This window comes from Macrotis lagotis, chromosome 1 (genome assembly GCF_037893015.1).
Source record: "Macrotis lagotis isolate mMagLag1 chromosome 1, bilby.v1.9.chrom.fasta, whole genome shotgun sequence".
Taxonomy (NCBI): domain Eukaryota; kingdom Metazoa; phylum Chordata; class Mammalia; order Peramelemorphia; family Peramelidae; genus Macrotis; species Macrotis lagotis.
The window spans coordinates 858,602,208-858,621,803 of NC_133658.1; the positions used below are offsets into that span (position 1 = coordinate 858,602,208).

The window sequence follows — 19,596 nt, forward strand, 5'->3', positions numbered from 1 at the left end:
TAGAGATTTCAGAACCAGGAAAAGGAGAAAAATGGGGACCATCAAATTTCTCTGGGGGTGGGGGTGGCTAGGTGGCTAGGTAGTGCACTGGATACAGCACTGGCCCTGGAGTCAGGAGTACCTGAGTTCAAATCTGGCCTCAGATACTTAATAATTACCTAGCTGTGTGGTCTCAGGCAAGCCACTTAACCCCATTGCCTTGCAAAAAAAAATTTAAAAATTTCTCCAAAGGGGTTGTTCAACCTCTCTCAATTCAAACCATAGGTGGCCCCCTTCTTGGAATATGAAGAAAGCCAATTCTATCAAAGACTGAGCAGGAAATACCCAGATCAGACTTCATCTAATATTTCTGCCCATTTTTTCTTCTGTCTTCCAAACACAAGTCCACTGGTACTAGTCTGTCTACCTCCTCTGCCTAAACCCCCTGATCATTTCTTCTGTAATTCTGTCCATCAGCCCTTCCTATTCTTAATATCCCTTTCTCTTTCCCTTTACTTCCTAAGGAGTAGAAGGGTGAGTATGGAAGAAGGCATCAGGAGTTAAGAGAATTTGAATAAATATTCCAATAATTTATATTTACATATTTCATCATTTCTTTTCTCCCCCTCCCAGCTCATATACCAAATGAGTTTAGGATACTAGGAAAACTTCCCTTTTTCTTTCCTCCTTCTAGGATCTCTGTTGTCATAAAATTCTTCTAAGAATTTTATTCTCAGCATAATTCCCAGGAAGTATTCTGGAATCCCAGGAAACTTTTACCTGAATAATCTACTGGGATGGGGATTGGGTAGGTCCTCCTTGGAAGAGCTGAAGAAAGCTGCTTCTCTCTCTGATTTCTCCCAGGACCTCTGGTTATCATGTAGGGTCATAAGAACTCTAGTTGATTGGCCAGTGGGGACATAGCTTCTCCTATCACCAACAGGGCTAGGGGGCCTCTCCTTTGGAATTGTTTCACTCTTTCCTAATAGTCACACCCCTTCTCTGTCCTAGCAGAAAGGGCTGCTGTCTCTGAAACAAGTAGCATTAACTTGAAGTCAAGCCAGGGAGGCAGTGAGTGGGATTGTAGAGGAAGAAAAAGTGGGAGAATAAGCCCATGAATACATTGTTGTCCAGAGTTTACCTAGAAGTTGATTGGAGTTATTCTGGAATCCACCAACCTTGCTGGTGACCTAGATCCTTTTTCTGGTGTTCCTTCAAGATTCTTTTTAAAGAAAGAAGTGGCCTATCCACTTGGAGGTCTTTGTATTTCCCCTTTCTGAAGGGTGAGACAATGGTTATGTCTGGGAGGGCTGGTTTGGGCAGGGGGAAAAGGAGCAAGAAGAGTAAAAAAGAAGAGAAAGCAGAAAAGGCAGGAGTTAAAGATCTAGAGCAGAGGAAATTTGGAAAACTTCAGGGCCAGATAAGAGGAACTACTTGGGAAGCTGGCAAAAACTTGGTCAATGTAAGGGACTGTTGTGTGTGGGAGTACTGTAAACTTTCATCACCTGGTGTCCTCGAGCACCAGAGCCTTATTTTACTGGTTGATTGTAGAGTGCTACAGGAGTGGTAGTGGATCAGGGACTAGGGAGGATATTTAAGCACTTGTATTTGGTTTATTAAACAGAGATCTTGGAGATCTTGGAGATCTTGGAGGACTTGGGAATCTTGGAGAACTTGGAGAACTTTCCATCCTTGCCTCCTGCCCCTTCAGCATTTGCCTGGATAAGGATAAGCTAGCCAGCAGGAACCTAACACTTCCTGAGCAGCTAGTCAGACAGGAACTTAACAGGTCAGGAGATGGAGAAATGTGCAAACAGAGAGGAAGACTATGCATCTGCTATCACCTCCATCATACCCCTTCCTCAATCTTTCCCTTCTCTCTCTCTCTCTCTCTCTCTCTCTCTCTCTCTCTCTCTCTCTCTCTCTTTCTCTTTCTCTTTCCTCTATATTTCCATCCTTACTGTTCATCCCTTTTCCTTCCCTTCAACATTTCTTCTCCTTCCCAATAAATCCTACTGCCTCCAAACTTTAATTCACCAACTTCTAGACCAAAGTTTCTTTCCCTGGTATCCAGAAACCCATGGACAGACTTAGAGAACTGAAAACATAATTGTGAGAAGTAGTCCATAGTCTTCCCCAGAATTCCATAGAGGTTCAGTACTCAAAAAAAAGTTGGGAACCTTTTTCTGAACTCTTACCTTAAACCCTGCACTCCAAACTTCTCCTCATCCCCTTTATCCTCTTACTTTATTTCCACATCCCTGTGCTGGAAAATGAGAGATATAAATCCTCTGAGTTCATGTCCTTTTCTTCAAATGGGGAAACTGAGACCCAGAGAGGTCACCTAGGCTAATAAAAATATGGACTAGGATTTTAAACAAGGCTCTCAGACTTTGTACTCAGCCCTCTTTTGACTATAGGAATCTAGGATGAGATACCATGACATTCTTCATCATTCATCCTCTTCATTTCATACTTCTCCTATCTCTCTGACAATTCTTTCTCTGACCCTGAGAGTGCTGACTTCAGTTATCATCTCTCTGAGACTAAAGACAAGAGAATGAAATTGGGGATAAGATGAGGGAAAATGTATGAATCTTCCACTGGGTTTAAGACAGTAGATTATACCCATGCCTGAGAAAGGATTTGTTCCCTGGGTATGGTGGGAGATGATGGACTTGTGAGTCTTCACTCACTTCAAACCATAAGAATGTTGATGCTTATGGAACCAAGGCTAAGAGGTTTTAGGGATTTCTGAATAAGCATAAGGCAATGGTTAGATAATGAATCAGTGACAAAGATTTTGATAAGTACTTTCTTCTTATATACATGGTAAATTCAAATAGAAAGGTAAGTTAATTCCTATTCTCAGAGGATGCACATTTTAGTGAGAGAAGCCAACACATTGAGTATTTTAAAGAGGCAGGAGAAAGAGAGATGCCAAGGCATTTTCTGATGATGATCCATTTGACAGTGTTAGCATTTTGGTGATCAGGATTTTCTTTTATGGATCTTCAGAAGTTGTACCTACAGAAGAAAGAAAGGGGGTTACAGCAGCTTCAGAGAAAGTTGTGGAATCATTTCCTTCCAGGGTCTTCTCTCATGGAGGATGGCTACAGGAAACGGATTAAAAATAGGATGATCTGGGGATGTGGAGGGAGGAGGGACAAAGTTGTGTCTGGGGCTCTTGGATAAAAGGTCCTGGCTTACTTTTATTGGTTTATGAGGAGATTTAATATTTCAAATAGTGGTGGCTTGTTCCCTTGGCACATGCTTCCTTCTGCCTCTCCACCATACTTTAGAGAAGTTGATAGTTTAGGGAGTTGGAATGAGGGGTTTTTATGTATCTGTGTCAGGGCATCAGGAAAGTAATGGACCAGTTATTGAGGATGGAAGAATTAATGGATCTGTGTGGCTGGGAATGGAAAAGAAAATGGGGATATTATGACTGGAGATGTTATCATTATTGAAAATTTCAGAAGAGAGCCGGGTGATCTCATCCATAGAATGGCTCCCTCTCCCTGTGCAGAGTGAAAACCTGCCATGCCCTAAAAAGTTGATCATGAATTGTTGTGGTCTTCATTGTCTCCATTTCAATCAATTTGATTTCAAGACTCTTATGAGACAGAAATAGAAAGTGGGTTTAAATCTTAGACCACTTACAACCAATGTGACCTTCAGCAAATTATTTAATTTCCCTGGGTTTCAATTTCTTCATTGGCATAATCCAGTGGGAATTGTGGATTAGAGGTTCCCTTTCAACTCTGAATCTTTGCAATCTAAGATTTTCTAGACTTGGCAGGGATCTCCTGGAATCCTTCAAGAGATGAATGGAAACCCCTTAAATAGAACCACTGTCAAAGAAAGAGGTGTGCATAGAAATTTTCTTTGTTCATAAAATTTTAGGTGGTCCAGTGATCAGGGAAACAACACATCCTTGCACCACCTGAACATCATAATAACCCTATTCTCATGTGATACAAAGACTCTATAAAGGATAGAGAAAAAAATGATAAGAAAGAGCTTATAGGAAAAGGTCTGGAGGTCTTTCTGGGCTCAAAGGGTCATTACAAATCAAAAATGAGATATGGGAGATAAAAAAAGATAATGTGTTCTTAAACTACCTTAGGAAGGGAACATTGTCCATGATAAGGACATGCTTATTTTTCCTGGCCTCAGAGTGAGAAACTGTAGGAAGCAGGTGGAAGTTACAAAGTAGATTACAGTTTAATATATGGAAAAGCTTGCTCTCAACTTAGAGCTGACTAAAATGGGAAAGATTTGCTTCTAGTAATGTTTCGGCAAGGATTAGATAATTTTGCTGGAGATTCTTTAAAGAAGACTATCAAGACTTCCGGCCAAGATGGCGGAGAGAAGACAGGCACAATTCTAAAGTTTCCTGATCTCTTCCCCATCTATAACATGAAACAAACCTTTTAAAAGAATTCCAAACCAGGAAACCCAGAAAGAAAAGCCAGGAGAGGAAAATCTACCTCAGGATTTGTCTCCCGCAGCAGCCTTGGCTGAGTACCGGCAGGTGAGTCTGGGCTCCAAGGGAAGATCAGCCCGGGATCAGCCAGATTAACAGCTGAATTGGAACCAGGAGTCTGAGGGCCCAAGAGCCGGACCTGCTGGATCAGTGGTAGGGCACTACGAAGGGGGCTTGGGTCCACGGGGAAGCAGAGGCGCTGGTGTTGGTGCTGTTCCCTTGGAGCTTGGGGAAGGGGCTGCGGGGAAAGGTCTGGTGCAGGAGAGCTGCGGACACCATCCCTGGGCTCCTCAGGTCTGAGAAACTCTGAGTCCACGCCTCCATTGCACAGAGGCCTCCTCCCAAACAAATGCAAACTACTTCTGCCTCAGGCCCAGGTGTGTGAGCAGAAGAAGCAGCCCAGCTGAGGAATGACCTCAGGCCAGGGTAAAGCCCACCATTGATTGAAGGCAAAAGAATTCAATAGCTCCAACTCCTCCCTTCTGGCAAAGGGAGAAGGCCTCCCAACCAAGGTCACAGACACTCCAGAGAGGGCAACCAGCACCTCCTACTGGCCAGCCAGAGAAACTGCACTCAGTAAAGCCTTCAGCGATCCCAAGCCCAGGTTAAACAGCCCCCCCCCCAACTCAAGGTCTTAGCATAATAAAGAAGGGTCAGTGGAAAGGTGGATCCATAGAAAAATTCCTGGAAGGGAAAGACCCCAACTCAGAGAGACCTGATGGAACCTCTGAGGAGAATACAATCTGGTCTCCAGCACAGAAATAAGGAAGGAGCTTAAAATTTGGGAGAGACAATTAATACCTTGCAACAAGAAAACAAAACCTTAGAAAGTACGATTGGACAAACACAAAAGGAGAATAAATCTCTCAGATCCTCAAATGAGCAAATGCAAAAAGAAATTAATTCTCTCAAAACCTCAATTGGTCAAATGGAAAGCTCTTTCAAAAGTAGAATTGACCAATTGGAAAAGGAGTTGCAAAAGGTTAATGAAGAAAACTCCTCCCCCAAAAAAAGAATGGAGTCTACAGAAACTAATGACTCCACGAGACAGCAAGAGTCAGTTAAACAAAATCAAAAAATAGAAAAAATAGAAGCAAATGTAAAATACCTCATCAACAAAACCATTGACCTTGAGAATAGATCGAGGAGGGGCAACCTGAAAATTATAGGACTTCCTGAAAACATTGAAGAGAAAAAAAAGCCTGGACTTAATATTACAGAATCTAGGGATAGAAAACTGCCCTGATATCATGGAATCAGAGGGCAAAATAGTTATTGAAAGAGTACATCGATCCCCACCAGAAAAAGATCCTAAAATGAAAACACCAAGGAATGTTGTGTCCAAACTGCAGAACTATCAGATAAAAGAGAAAATCCTGCAAGCAGCCAGAAAGAAGCAATTTAAATATCAAGGAGCCACAGTAAGGATCACGCAGGACCTGACTGCATCAACTTTAAAGGATTGAAGGGCCTGGAACGAGATATTTCGAAGAGCACGGGAGCTTGGAATGCAGCCAAGAATCTACTTTCCTGTAAAGCTGAGCCTTCTCTTCCAGGGAAAAAGATGGACATTTAACGAAATGGAAGAATTCCAAAAATTTCTGATGAAAAGACCAGAGCTAAACAGAAAATTTGGATATCAAACAGGAGGTCAAAGAGACACATGAAAAGGTAAAAAAAAGGGGGGGGTGGTAAAAGGAAAAAAATGCAATCTAGTAAGTTGAAACTGGCTATATTCCAGCATTGGGGGGCGGGGAAAGAGACTCTCATAAATCCTGAGAAATGTAACTCTAACAGAGAGCATAAACTTAGCCAAAAATGATGGACATCCATGACCTATCCATGAGACTGCTATCTAATGGGATATAACTGGCTTTAACCCCACTTGGGAGAAAGACTCTAATAACTCTCAGGAATTTTGACTCTATCCAATAGAATATGCTGAGCTAGAAAGGACAGACACTCAGAATTTTCTATGACCTAAATAGAATTATCTAAAAAAATACACTATCTCCCTAAAATGGGGACAGGAAAGAGACAGGAGGAGGCAGGGGATTGAATGGGACAAATCTCACTACACTAAGAGGTACAAAAAACATATGGTAATAGAGGGGAAGAAGGGAGCAGAGGAGAAACACCTGAATCTTCTTCTCATCAGACTTGGCTTAAAGTCAACCTACACATACTCAGTTAACTTATAAAACATCTAACCTTTCAAGTATTAAAAGGGGAAAAGGGGAGGGGGGGAGAAAGGGAAGGGGAGTGGAGGAAATAAGGGGAAATAACAAAAGGAAGGGAAGGGAAAAGGGACAAAGGGAAAGGGGAAAGAAAGGGGAGGGTGTGATATAGGAGGGCAAACATACTGAAGGGCGTGGTATTCAAAAACAAAATACTGGGGAATATGGATAAAAGAGGGGAAAGGGGGAAAAATACAAACAGAGGGAAGATAGCACAGAGGGCAATAAAGAATAAGTCATCATAACCTTGAATGTGAATGGGATGAACTCTCCCTTAAAACATAAGAAAAGGGGGGGGGCGGAGCCAAGATGGCGACATGAAGGGATCAAGTCTTAGGAGCTCTCTGAAAAAATCTCATAAACTAAGGACTCTAACTAAACTTTTGAGAGACAGAACCCACAAAGGGACCCAGTGAGGCAGTTCTCCTACTCAAGGTAACCTGGAAAAGAGCAGAAAGGCTCTGCTCCCCGGGGTGGGAGGGGCGGCCCGCCAGAGGGCTGGCCCATCAGAGCCAAAGAACTTCAGCCTCCTGGAGGCAGCCCCAGGGCACTGGAAGCTGAGGCTCACAGCAGCAGGGGAGTCTCCTGAGCTGCACCCTGGGCAGCACCGGCACAAAGTGGGGGAACAGCGGAGGACCTCTGCCAGAGCAAGCATGTGGAGCTCAGCCCTCAGGGCACACAGCCAGCAGCTTGGTCTTTCAGCAGCCCAAATCCAGGAAACAGAAGCAGGCAGAGCCGGTAAGCAGGAGCCCCCAGGGCATGAGCCCATTGAGCTGAGGGAGGGGAGTGAAGAGAGACTGCAGAGCTCTGTCCTCTGCCTCTGGAACAGGAATCTGGGGCTCTGACCACATTCAGATCCTGATCCCAGTCTAGGCTCCCCAATAGAACAACAGGGGCCCCCCACCTCAGCCCCATGGCAGAGGGGGGCTCTTATGTTCATTCACAGACCAGGAGGGAGGACAGAACCTCACACACTGAGACCCTTGTGGGAGTGTCCCAAAGGCTCAGGAAGCACCCCAAAAAACAGGCTTAGGCTGGGAAAATGAACAAGCAAAGAAATAAGAGGAAGACCATTGAGAAATATTTTGCAAATGAGCCCAAGAAGGATCAAAATACTTAGTCTGAAGATGAGGAAGCACAAGCTCCTGCATCTAAAGACTCCAAGAAAAACAGAAATTGGGCTCAGGCTATGATGGAGCTCAAAAAAGACTTTGAAAATCAAATGAGGGAGTTGGAAGAAAAACTGGGAAAAGAAAGTAGAGAGATGCAGGAAAAACATGAAAATGAAGTCAGCAGCTTAGTCAAGGAAATCCAAAAAAATGCTGAAGAAAATAGCATGCTAAAAAACAGCTTAGGTCAAATGGATAAAACAGTTCAAAAAGTTATTGAGGAGAAGAATGCTTTAAAAAGCAAAATTGGCCAGATGGGAAAAGAGATAAGAAAACTCTGAGGAGAACAAATCCTTCAGACAAAGAATAGAATTCAGGGAGATGGATGAATTTATGGGAAACCAGGATTCATTACTTCAAAACCAAAAAAAATGAAAAATTAGAAGAAAATGTGAAACATCTCATTGAAAAAACAACTGATATGGAAAACAGACTTAGGAAAGATAATTTAAAAATTATTGGAATACCTGAAAGTCATGATTAGGAAAAGAGCCTTGACATCATTTTCAAAGAATTACTACAGGAAAATTGCCCAGATATTCTAGAAGCAGAGGGCAAAATAGAAATGGAGAGAATCCACTGATCCCCCCCAAGAAAGAGATCCCAAAAAACCAACCCATAGGAATATTATAGCCAAGTTCCAGAACTCCAAAGTCAAAGAGAAAATATTACAAGCAGCCAGAAGGACACTGTTCAAATATCATGGAGCCGCAGTCAGGATCACACAGGACTTAGCAGCAACTACATTGGAAGCTCATAGGGCTTGGAATACTATATACCGGAAGGCAAAAGAGCTTAGAATGCAGCCAAGAATGAACTACCCAGCAAGGCTGAATGTCCTCTTCCAGGGAAAAAGATGGACTTTCAATGAACCAGGGGAATTTCAAATGTTCCTGTGGGAATGGCCAGAACTGAACAGAAGGTTTGACCTTCAGATACAGGACTCAGGTGAAGCATGGAGATTTGAGGAGAGGGGGGAAATATGAGGGACTTAATGAGGATGAACTGCATGTATAGAAAAATGATACTGATGATATTCATATGAACCATCTCAGTTAATAGAGCAGGTAGAGGGAGCTTTTATAGTTGAAGCACAGGAGAAAGCTGAATTCAAAGATAAAATATGGTGTAAAAATGGAGTCAATAGGGAAAAAGGGGAAATGGAAAGGGAGAAAGAAAAAGGAGAGGGGGAATAGGCCAAGATATTTCACATAATAAGATTTTTTTTATTACAATGAGCTATCGCAATGATATGGAAGGGGGGAGGCAAGGGGGAATGAGGGAACCTTTGCTCTCATCAGAGATGGCTAGGAGAGGAAACAGCAAATATACTCAATGGGGTATAGGTATCTGGAGTAAGAAGGAGGGGGGAGCAGGGGGAAGGGGTGGGGATGTGAATAAAGGAGGAGAGGATGGACCATGGGGGGAGAGTGGCCAGATATAACACATTTTCTTTTTTACTTCTTGCAAGGGGCTGGGATTGGATGGCCTGCCCAGGACCATAGGGCCAGGTGGATTCTGGGCCTAAGGGGTGGTATGGGAGCTCAGGGCTTCTTGGCCCCAGGACCAGGGATCTGTCTGCTGCGCCACTCAGCGAACCTACAGCAGAGTCAGAGTGAAAGGAGAGAGAAAATATAGTACACAGTAGTGGAGAAATAAGAAAGGAGGGAGTTGCAATCAGCAATGGCAACGTTGGAAAAATATGGAAGTAACTTTTGTGATGGACTTATCATAAAGAATGTGATCCAGTCACGACAGAGTTGATGGTGTTGGAACAAAGACTGAAGCACATTTTTTGTTATTATTATTTGGGGGAGGGTGCAGGGCAAGTGGGGCTGGGTGGCCTGCCTGGGGCCACATAGCAGAATGTTCTTTGGGTGTCTAGGGCTGGATTTGGACCTGGGTGCTCCTGGCTCAAGGGCCAATGCTCTTTCTGCCACCCAGCCACCCTTACTATTATTACTATTTTATTTTATTTGGGGTCTTTTTTTTTCTTTCTTCTTTTTGGCTTTTGTAGGGCAGTGGGGATCAGGTGGCTTGCATGTCACATGGCTGGGTGATTATTGGGTTTACGAGGCTGGATATGGACTCAGGGGCTCATGGCTCCAGGGCTGGTGCTTGTCCATTGTGCCACCTGGCCATACCTACAATTATTACTATTATTTTTTTTAATTTTAATTTTTTTCTCTCCCCTTTACTTTTTCGCCCAAGCAAGTCTATCTATATTCATGGAGGGAGGGGTATTTTGTTTACTTGTAAACAAGTATATTTTATTAATGTAAAAAAAAATACATTTGTACGAAATGAGAATAAAAAATAAATTAAAATAAAACATAAGCAAATAGCAGAGTGGATTAAAAACCAGAATCCTACAATATGCTGCTTACAAGAAACTCATTTGAAGCAGATATATATATAGAGAGAGAGTAAAGGTAAAAGGTTGGAGCAAAATATATTTTGCTTCAGCTGAAGTAAAAAAAAGAAGGGTAGCAATCCTTATCTCAGAGAAAGCAGCAGCAAAAATAGATAGCATTAAAAGAGATAAGGAAGGAAACTTTATCCTCCTAAAAGGTACCATAGACAATAAAGTCATTTCAATATTGAATGTATATGCACCCAGTGGGACAGCACCCAAATTCTTAGAGGAGAGGCTGAAAGAATTACAGGAAGACATAGACAGCAAAACTCTACTAGTAGGAGACCTCAACCTCCCACTATCAGATCTAGATAAATCAAATCATAAAACAAACAAGAAAGAAATTAGGGAGGTAAATAGATTGTTAGAAAAATTAAATATGGTAGACTTATGGAGGAAACTGAATGGGTATAGAAAGGAATATACCTTTTTCTCTGCAGTACATGGAACTTATACAAAAATTGACCATGTACTAGGACATAAAAACCTAATGATCAACTGCAGAAAAGCAGAAATAGTGAATGCATCTTTCTCAGATCACAATGCAATAAAAGTCATATGCAATACTGGGCCAAGGAGATATAGACCGAGAGCAAATTGGAAACTGAATAACCTCATTTTAAAAAATGAGTGGGCCAAAAAACAAATTATAGAAAGAATTAACCATTTTATCCTAGATAATGATAATAATGAAACACCATACCAAAACCTATGGGATTCATTCAAAGCAACTCTCAGGGGATATATTATAGCTCTAAATGCTTATATGAATAAATTGGAGAAAGAGAAATTCAATGAAATAAACATGCAACTAAAAAAATTAGAGAAAGAACAAATCAAAAATCCCCAATCAAATACCAAATTAGAAATTTTAAAAATTAAAGGAGAAATTAATAAAAATCGAAAGCAAAAAAAACTATTGAATTAATAAATAAAACCAAAAGTTGGTATTATGAAAAAAACAATAAAATTGATAAACCTCTGGTCAATTTGATTAAAAAAAGAAGAAAACCAAATTGCTAGTATTATAAATGAAAAAAGGTGAACTCACCACCAATGAGGAGGAAATTAAAGTAATAATTCGAAATTATTTTGCCCAACTCTATGCCAATAAATTCGATAATCTAAGTGAAATGGATGAATATTTACAAAAATATAAGTTGCCCAGATTAAATGAAGAAGAGATTAAATACCTAAACAACCCTATCTCAGAAAAAGAAATTCAACAAGCCATTATTGAACTCCCTAAAAAAATATCTCCAGGGCCTGATGGATTCACAAGTGAATTCTACCAAACATTTAAGGAACAATTGGTTCCAATCCTATATAAACTCTTCGGAAAAATAGGGAAAGATGGAACTCTGCCTAACTCTTTCTATGAAACCAATATGGTACTGTTACCTAAACCAGGAAGAGTTAAAACAGAGAAAGAAAATTATAGACCTATTTCCCTGATGAATATAGATGCAAAAATCCTGAATAAAATCTTAGCAAAATGACTACAGCAAGTCATCACTAGGATAATACATTTTGATCAAGTAGGATTTATTCCAGGAATGCAGGGTTGGTTCAATATTAGGAAAACTGTTAGTATACTCAATTATATCAATCACAAACCTATCAGAAATCATATGATCATATCAATAGATGCTGAGAAAGCTTTTGACAAAATACAGCATCCATTCCTATTAAAAACACTAGAGTGTGTAGGAATAAATGGACTGTTCCTTAAAATAATTAGCAGTATCTATCTGAAACCATCAACAAGCATTATATTCAATGGGGAGAGGCTAGAGGCATTCCCAATAAGATCAGGGGTCAAACAAGGGTGCCCATTATCACCACTACTATTCAATATTGTATTAGAAATGTTAGCATCAGCAATTAGAGAAGAAAAAGAAATTAAAGGAATTAGAATTGGGAAGCAAGAGACACAACTCTCACTCTTTGCAGATGCCATGATAATACCTAGAGAATCCCAAGAAATCATCCAAAAAACTACTGGAAACAATTAGCAATTTTAGCAAAGTTGCAGGCTATAAAATAAACCCCCATAAATCCTCAACTTTTCTATATATGTCTAGCAAGAAACAGCAGGAAGAGCTAGAAAGAGAAATCCCATTCAAAGTAACCTCAGACAGTGTAAAATATTTGGGAGTCTATTTGCCAAGACAGACTCAGAATCTTTTTGAAAACAATTATAAAACACTTCTCACTCAAATTAAATCAGATTTAAATAACTGGGCAAATATCAACTGCTCATGGATAGGGAGAGCTAATATAATAAAAATGACAATTCTACCAAAACTAAACTATCTGTTTAGTGCCCTACCAATCAAAATTCCAAAAAATTACTTTAATGAGTTAGAAAAAAATGTAAGTAAATTCATATGGAGAAATAAAAAGTCAAGAACTGCCAGGAGCTTAATGAAAAAAAATGCAAACAAAGGTGGCTTAGCACTACCCAATCTAAAATTATATTATAAAGCATCAGTCATCAAAACTGTTTGGTATTGGCTAAGAAATAGAGTGGTGGACCAGTGGAATAGACTAGGTGTAAAAGCAGGAGAGGAGTATAGTAATCTGCTGTTTGATAAACCCAAAGAGTCCGGCCACTAGGATTAAAACTCCCTCTTTGATAAAAACTGCTGGGGTAATTGGAAGTTAGTATGGAAGAAACTTAGATTATACCAACACCTCACACCCTTTACCAAGATAAGATCCAAATGGTTACAGGACATAGACATAAAAAACAATACTATAAGCAAATTAGAAGATCAAGGACTAGTCTACCTGTCAGATCTATGGAAAGGGGAACAGTTTATGACTAAGGAAGAGTTGGAGAACGTTACTAAAAACCAATTAGATGATTTCGATTACATTAAATTAAAAAGCTTTTGCACAGATAAAACCAATGTAATCAAGATCAAAAGAAAAGTAGTAAATTGGGAAACAATCCTTACAATTAATGATTCTGACAAAGGACTCATTTCTAAAATATACAGAGAACTGAGTCATATTTTTAAAACAAAAAGCCATTCCCCAATTGACAAATGGTCAAAGGATATGCAAAGGCAATTTACAGATGAGGAGATCAAAGCAATCCATAGCCATATGAAAAAATGCTCTAAATCATTAATTATTAGAGAAATGCAAATTAAAGCTTCGCTGAGGTACCACCTCACACCTCTCAGATTGGCCAGTATGACCAGGAAGGATAATGATCATTGTTGGAAGGGATGTGGGAAATCTGGGACACTATTACACTGTTGGTGGAGCTGTGAACTCATCCAACCCTTCTGGAGAGCTATTTGGAACTATGCCCAAAGGGCAACAAAATGTGCATACCCTTTGACCCAGCAATACCACTACTGGGTCTATACCCTGAAGAGATGAGGAAAAAGGGTAAAAGCATTACTTGTACAAAAATATTTACAGCAGCCCTGTTTGTGGTGCAAAGAATTGGAAATCCAGTAAATGTCCTTCAATTGGGGAATGGCTTAGCAAACTGTGGTATATGTATGTCATGGAACACTATTGTTCTATTAGGAACCAGGAGGGATGGGATTTCAGGGAACCCTGGAGGGATTTGCATGAACTGATGCTGAGTGAGATGAGCAGAACCAGAAAAATACCGTACACCCTAACAGCAACATGGAAGTGATGTTCAACCTGGAAGGATTTGCTCATTCCATCAGTGCAACAATTGGGAACAATTTTGGGCTGTCTACAAAGGAGAGTACCATCTGTATCCAGATAAGGAGCTGTGGAGTTTAAACAAAGTACAAGTACTATTCCCTTTAATTTGGGGAAAAAAAACCAGATATCTTATTGTCTGATCTGATCACCTCTGAGAATTCTGTTCTCTTTAAGGATATGATTTCTCTCTCATCACACCCAATTTGGATCAAGGTACAACATGGAAACAAAGTAAAGACTGACGGAGTGCTATCTGTGGGGTGGGGGTGGGGGGAGGGAAGCAAGATTGGGAGAAAATTGTAAAACTCAAATAATATCTTTAATAAAAAAAAAAAGACACTAAAAAAAGAAGACTACCAAGAAGAAGCTATAAAAATGTTTTCCAAGGTCTTTTCCTTTGAGGTTGTGCAGGAATAAGGGGATGCTCAAACTGGAAGCAACAGGGCACCAAGGAATAAGTAAATAATAGATTTCAACCTTTTCCAGCTTCTTCTTCTGACTTGACATGTAATCTTGATCAAGTCTTCTTGTTTCTATGAGACTGATAGCCTCATGCAATGTTGTCCAATACTGTGGTCCCTAGACTCCATCATCTTCTTATTCCTTTTCTAGGAATCTTCTGACTCAATTTTTCCAGCATCAAATTTCAGTCCTGTTACTGAATTTATCCTGGTTGATTTCTCCAGTGACCCTACCTTAAATAGGATCCTTTTCATCATCTTTCTCCTTCTCTACCTCTGTGCAGTCCTGAGCAATGGACTCATCATAACTCTGATCTGCCTGGATTCTCAGCATTCCCCACACATCTATGTATTTTTCCCTCAGCATTCTCTTCCCACTGGACATGGGTCATGTCATTATCACAATGTCTCAGATGTTAGTACACCTGCTTTCCAGTTCTAAAGTCATCTCTTTTGAAGGTTTCTGGGTGCAGATGTTTATATTGGTATTTTGGGTCTCACTGAATTCATGTTCAATTCCTCACTGAATTCATGACCATTATGTAGCCATCTGCTTCCCTCTGTGTTACACGCTAATCCTCAACTGGGGCCTTTGTGTAAGGTTGGTGGTAGGGACCTGGACTTGTGGTTTCTTCTTCTCTCTTCTCCACACTATTTCTATCATGACGCTCCCCTATTGTGGTCCTAATATTATCAACCACTGCTTTTGTGCAGGTCTCTCAGTCCACAGTTTAGCCTGCATGGACATTCATCTTATTGAATTGGTAGACTTTATCCTGAGCATCTTCATGGTGTTGGCTCCTCTGTCACTCATCCTGGCCTCCTATTTCCTCATTACCTTGGCCATCCTCAAAATCAAGTCCACCCAAGGCCAATTTAAGGCCTTCTCCACTTATTCTTCCCACCTGTTTTATCTTCCTTGCATATACATCTACATGAGGCCCAACTCCAGTAATTCCCAAGAGAGGGACAAAGGGACAAGCAAATCTCATTTTTCAACAATGTGTTCACTGCCCTACTCAACCCTGTGGCCTACAGCCTTAGAAATAAGCACAAAAAGGCAGCATTCATCAAGGTATTCATAAGGAACAGGGTAGCTTAGTGATTAGAGAGCTTTGGAATGGACTTTTCTAGCCTTTTGTCCACTTTTGAGATCTCACCCAGTACAGACTTATGGTTCACTTATGGTTCCAACCCATTGCTAATCAGCATTCTTGACCACTACATTTTTTAGTCTGAATCAGTTTTCCCATCCATAGACATTCTAGTTTCCTCATACCTTTTTCTTCCCATTACCTGCTGCTGAGAGGCTTACATATTATTGGTCCACCTGATGTATCCACCTGATTGATTTTAGTCCTATCACACATTAGAACAGTTGAAATCACTTGATCCACCTGCCTTGGCCTCCTTAAAATCAAGCATTGTAGGTATGGGCCACCACACCAGACAGGCAGGGTCCTTCCATTTTTACTGGGTTTGTGACCCTGGACTGGGGCATACAATAGACCTATAATATCTTCTACCTTCAAGAGTTAACCTGAACAAACATGAATTCACCTTAGCCCTCATCATCCCCATTACCAGGAGTAGCATGAAGGAGGGCTACTCTTAACTTCTGAGTTTCTTCTAAGACCCAGATTAAACTCACAGAACTCCTCATATATAAATCGGGGGGTGGGGTGGGAATAAGATTTGCTCTTGGTTTCCTCACAGGGTTAATGTCAGGAAAGTCCTCTGTAGTCCTCAAAGTGCCACAGATATATGAATTATTATAATTACCCAAAACTGATAGTACACAGTTATGCAAAAGGAGTCATTCATTAAGTATTTATGTAGTCTTTACTACATTCTTCCCCTTGTGACAAACTTGCGGGAGACACTAGTGAAGACCACAAAGTTGTCCTTGCCCACAATGGAAGTGGGAAGAGAACTTAACAGGGGAAAACAATCAGAAGCAGTAAAAGTGTGGCAACTTATCAGCCAGGGGCTCATGGAAAATGCCATTTTTCCCACATGGAAGGAGATTCTGGAAGATCAGAACACACAGAAGTCAGAGAACATTGGAGCCTCAGGGTTGGATGCCCACAATGGAAGGCAAGGGAAGGATGGTGCTGCCTTTGAACTGAATATAACCATGAACAAATGGACACTTTTCTGGCTTTCAAATGCATCTAAGGACTGACCTACCTGGAGAGAACTGACAGTCACACCCAGAAGGTGATCCCCTCTATACTTCCTCCTTCCCTGCTTCACAGCATCCTGGAACAATCCATCTGGTACTCTTACACTTGTTTATTTGATATATGTGATTTTATAATGGGTTCCATTGCTACATTAAAAGCAAGCTAATTTTCATTGCACTTTGAGTGATTTTTTGCTATAGATGAGTTTTCCATGGGGTTGTTGGGGAAGGAGGGTAAAAAACAAACATTTTGACAAATGACCTCAACCTCCACCATGACTGTATAATGAAGCTCCTTGTGTATATATCTCTCTCTGTCTGTCTTTGAAACACTCTCTTTCTCTGTCTTTCTCTCTTCTTTATGTCTCTCAAGCTAGATTGTGCAATGGATAGAGCAGGAAGACCTGACTTCAGACATTTGACACTGACTAGCTGTATGATCTTGGGCAACTCATATCCAGGGTGATCTCTAGTTGTCTTGATCTAAATCTGACCACTGGACCCAGATGAACCTGGAGGAGAAAGTGAGGCTGCTGACTTAGCACAGCACCCCCTCACTCAAAGCCAATTCATGTGCTTGTCATGGCATCACCTCCCTGATGTCATGGTCTTCTTCAAAAATGAAGATCAAGCACCATCATCATCATTACCTCCCCCATTCTATCTCTGTTTCTTTTGTCTGTCTCCTGCCTATTTCTGTCTCTGAAAATAACTCTCTTTCTTTTTCTTTTCTTTCTCTCTTTCTCTGCCTTTCTGTCTTTTGTTGACCCTTAATAACAAATCCCATTATATCAAGGCTCACTCTGTCTCTGTCTTTGTCAGTCATTGTCTCTATCTCTTTCTATGTCTATCTGTCTCCATCTCTGTCTGACTTTCTGTCTCTGATGGGTATCCCCTCAATTTCCAATTCTTTACCACTATGAAAAGAGCAGCTATAAATATTTTTGTACATATGGGACTTTTACCCTTTTTCATGATCTCTTTGGGATGCAGACCTGGAGGTGTCATTGTTGGATCAAAATATGCACAGTTTTATTATCTTTTGGACGTAATTCCAAATTACACTCTTAAAAGTTTGGATCAGTTCACAACTCCACCAACAATGCATTAGTGTCCCAATTTTTTTGTATCCCCTCCAACTTTGATCATTTTCCTTTTTAGTCATATTGGATGTGTGTGTAAGGTGGTACCACAGAGTTGTTTTAATTTGCATTTCCCTAATCAATAATGACTTAGAGCAATTTTTCATATGACTATAGATGAATTAATTTCTTCATCTCAGAAGTGCCTTTTCATATCCTTTGAGCATTTATCTCCTGGGAATTGACTTGAATTCTTATAAATTTGGCTCAGTTTTCTTAGAAACCCTAGTTTTAAAAATTGTTTTCCAATTTACTACCTTCCTTATAATCTTTATTGCATTGGTTTTATTTGTGCAAAACTTTTTCAATTTAATGTAATCAAAATTAACCATTTTGCATTGTATAATGTTCCCTATCTCTTCTTCAGTTACAAACTGCTACTCTTTCCATTTATCTGACAGGTATAGTATTCCTTGTTCTCCTAATTGGCTTATAATATCGCCTTTTATCTCTAAATCCTATACCCATTACAATCTTATCTTGGAATAATTCAGCCATACTATCTTCCAGTTTTTCCAACAGTTTTTATCAAAGAGGGAGTTCTTATCACAGAAGAATCTTCAGAATCTTTGGGATTATCAAACAGCTGCTTACTACAGTCATTTACTACTGCCTAAATATTTTGTCACTTAAGATCCAGAAAGAATAATACTGAACAAAAAAAAAATAAAAATAAAAACAGAAAAATAACAAGAGATTATGGACCCAGGTGAGAGAATATAGCTTGCCGCTGTCCCTCTCAGTCAACTCACTCTTCCTCAGTCAACAATGCTGAAGGAAAACTAGATCAAATGCATTCACACAAATTTTGTGTAATCAAATGCATTTCTGGTTCATCTTCTTTTATATCTCTAGTCCTTCTGGAATCAATCAGAAGATTCTGCATTACTTCAAATTTCCAGCCTGTCTGTCATGCTTAGCCAGAAGAAGGTTAACTAAATCTACCTCTGTAGTTTTGGAACCAGGCCAGGAATATTGTACAATTTCTAAAGTAGTGATAAGGAACCCCCCCCCCCCACCATATGAATGCCTAGAAGCAAGCCTACCCCAAGCTTCCAATATTTGCCTGGAATGCTGGGCATGACTCAAAGATGGGATAGGGTCTCCATGACTAGACTTAATCAGAAATGAGACAGTCATTTCCAACAGGGATCTTAAAATCAACTACATGAAAATGACATGTAAAGCAGATCAGTAAAACTGAAAGTATACAAAATAAATAAATAAAAATAATTTGGAGAAAGTAAGAAGATCAATGTTGTATAAAATTTTAGGAGAAAGAAATTACTTAGACTAGGAATAGAAAAATCATACTGTAAGGAAATCCCAAACTTGCATATATTATTTGTGAATTTTTGTTTGCATGTTGTCCCTCCCATTTGAATATATGCTTCTTGAAGTAAGGGATAGGAGGGATCTTTTTATGTTGCCTTTCTTTCTCCCAGGTCTTAGAACAATGCCTTACATCTCATAATTGCTTAATAAATATTTTTATTACATGTTTACCAGCCATCTATTTGACGGTCCATTTTATAATTTTCCCAGAAATTGAAGTCAAACTCATAGTTTATAGACTCTGTCCTCTTGCCTCTTTTGAAAATTGGGACATTTGCTTTTGTTCTATTGTATGGCAACTCTTCTAAACATGTATTCAATTACATCTAATATCCCACTGACAGAACAAAGCAGAAAGCATGCTAAATGAGATAGTCTGGGAATGATAAACCAAATTTAATCAAATGAAACTGAACAGGAGCAGACAAGAATAAAGTCCTCTAAGGTCTCCTACCCAACCTTGGGTCTGGTTATCCATTCCCCC

The 19,596-nt window shown here is 40.1% G+C and overlaps 1 pseudogene; it reads left to right on the forward strand.

Annotated features, from left to right (window-relative positions):
• Positions 1–1,270: 1,270 nt before the first annotated feature.
• Positions 1,271–15,552, forward strand: LOC141508193 (olfactory receptor 2A12-like; annotated as a pseudogene).
• Positions 15,553–19,596: the final 4,044 nt, after the last annotated feature.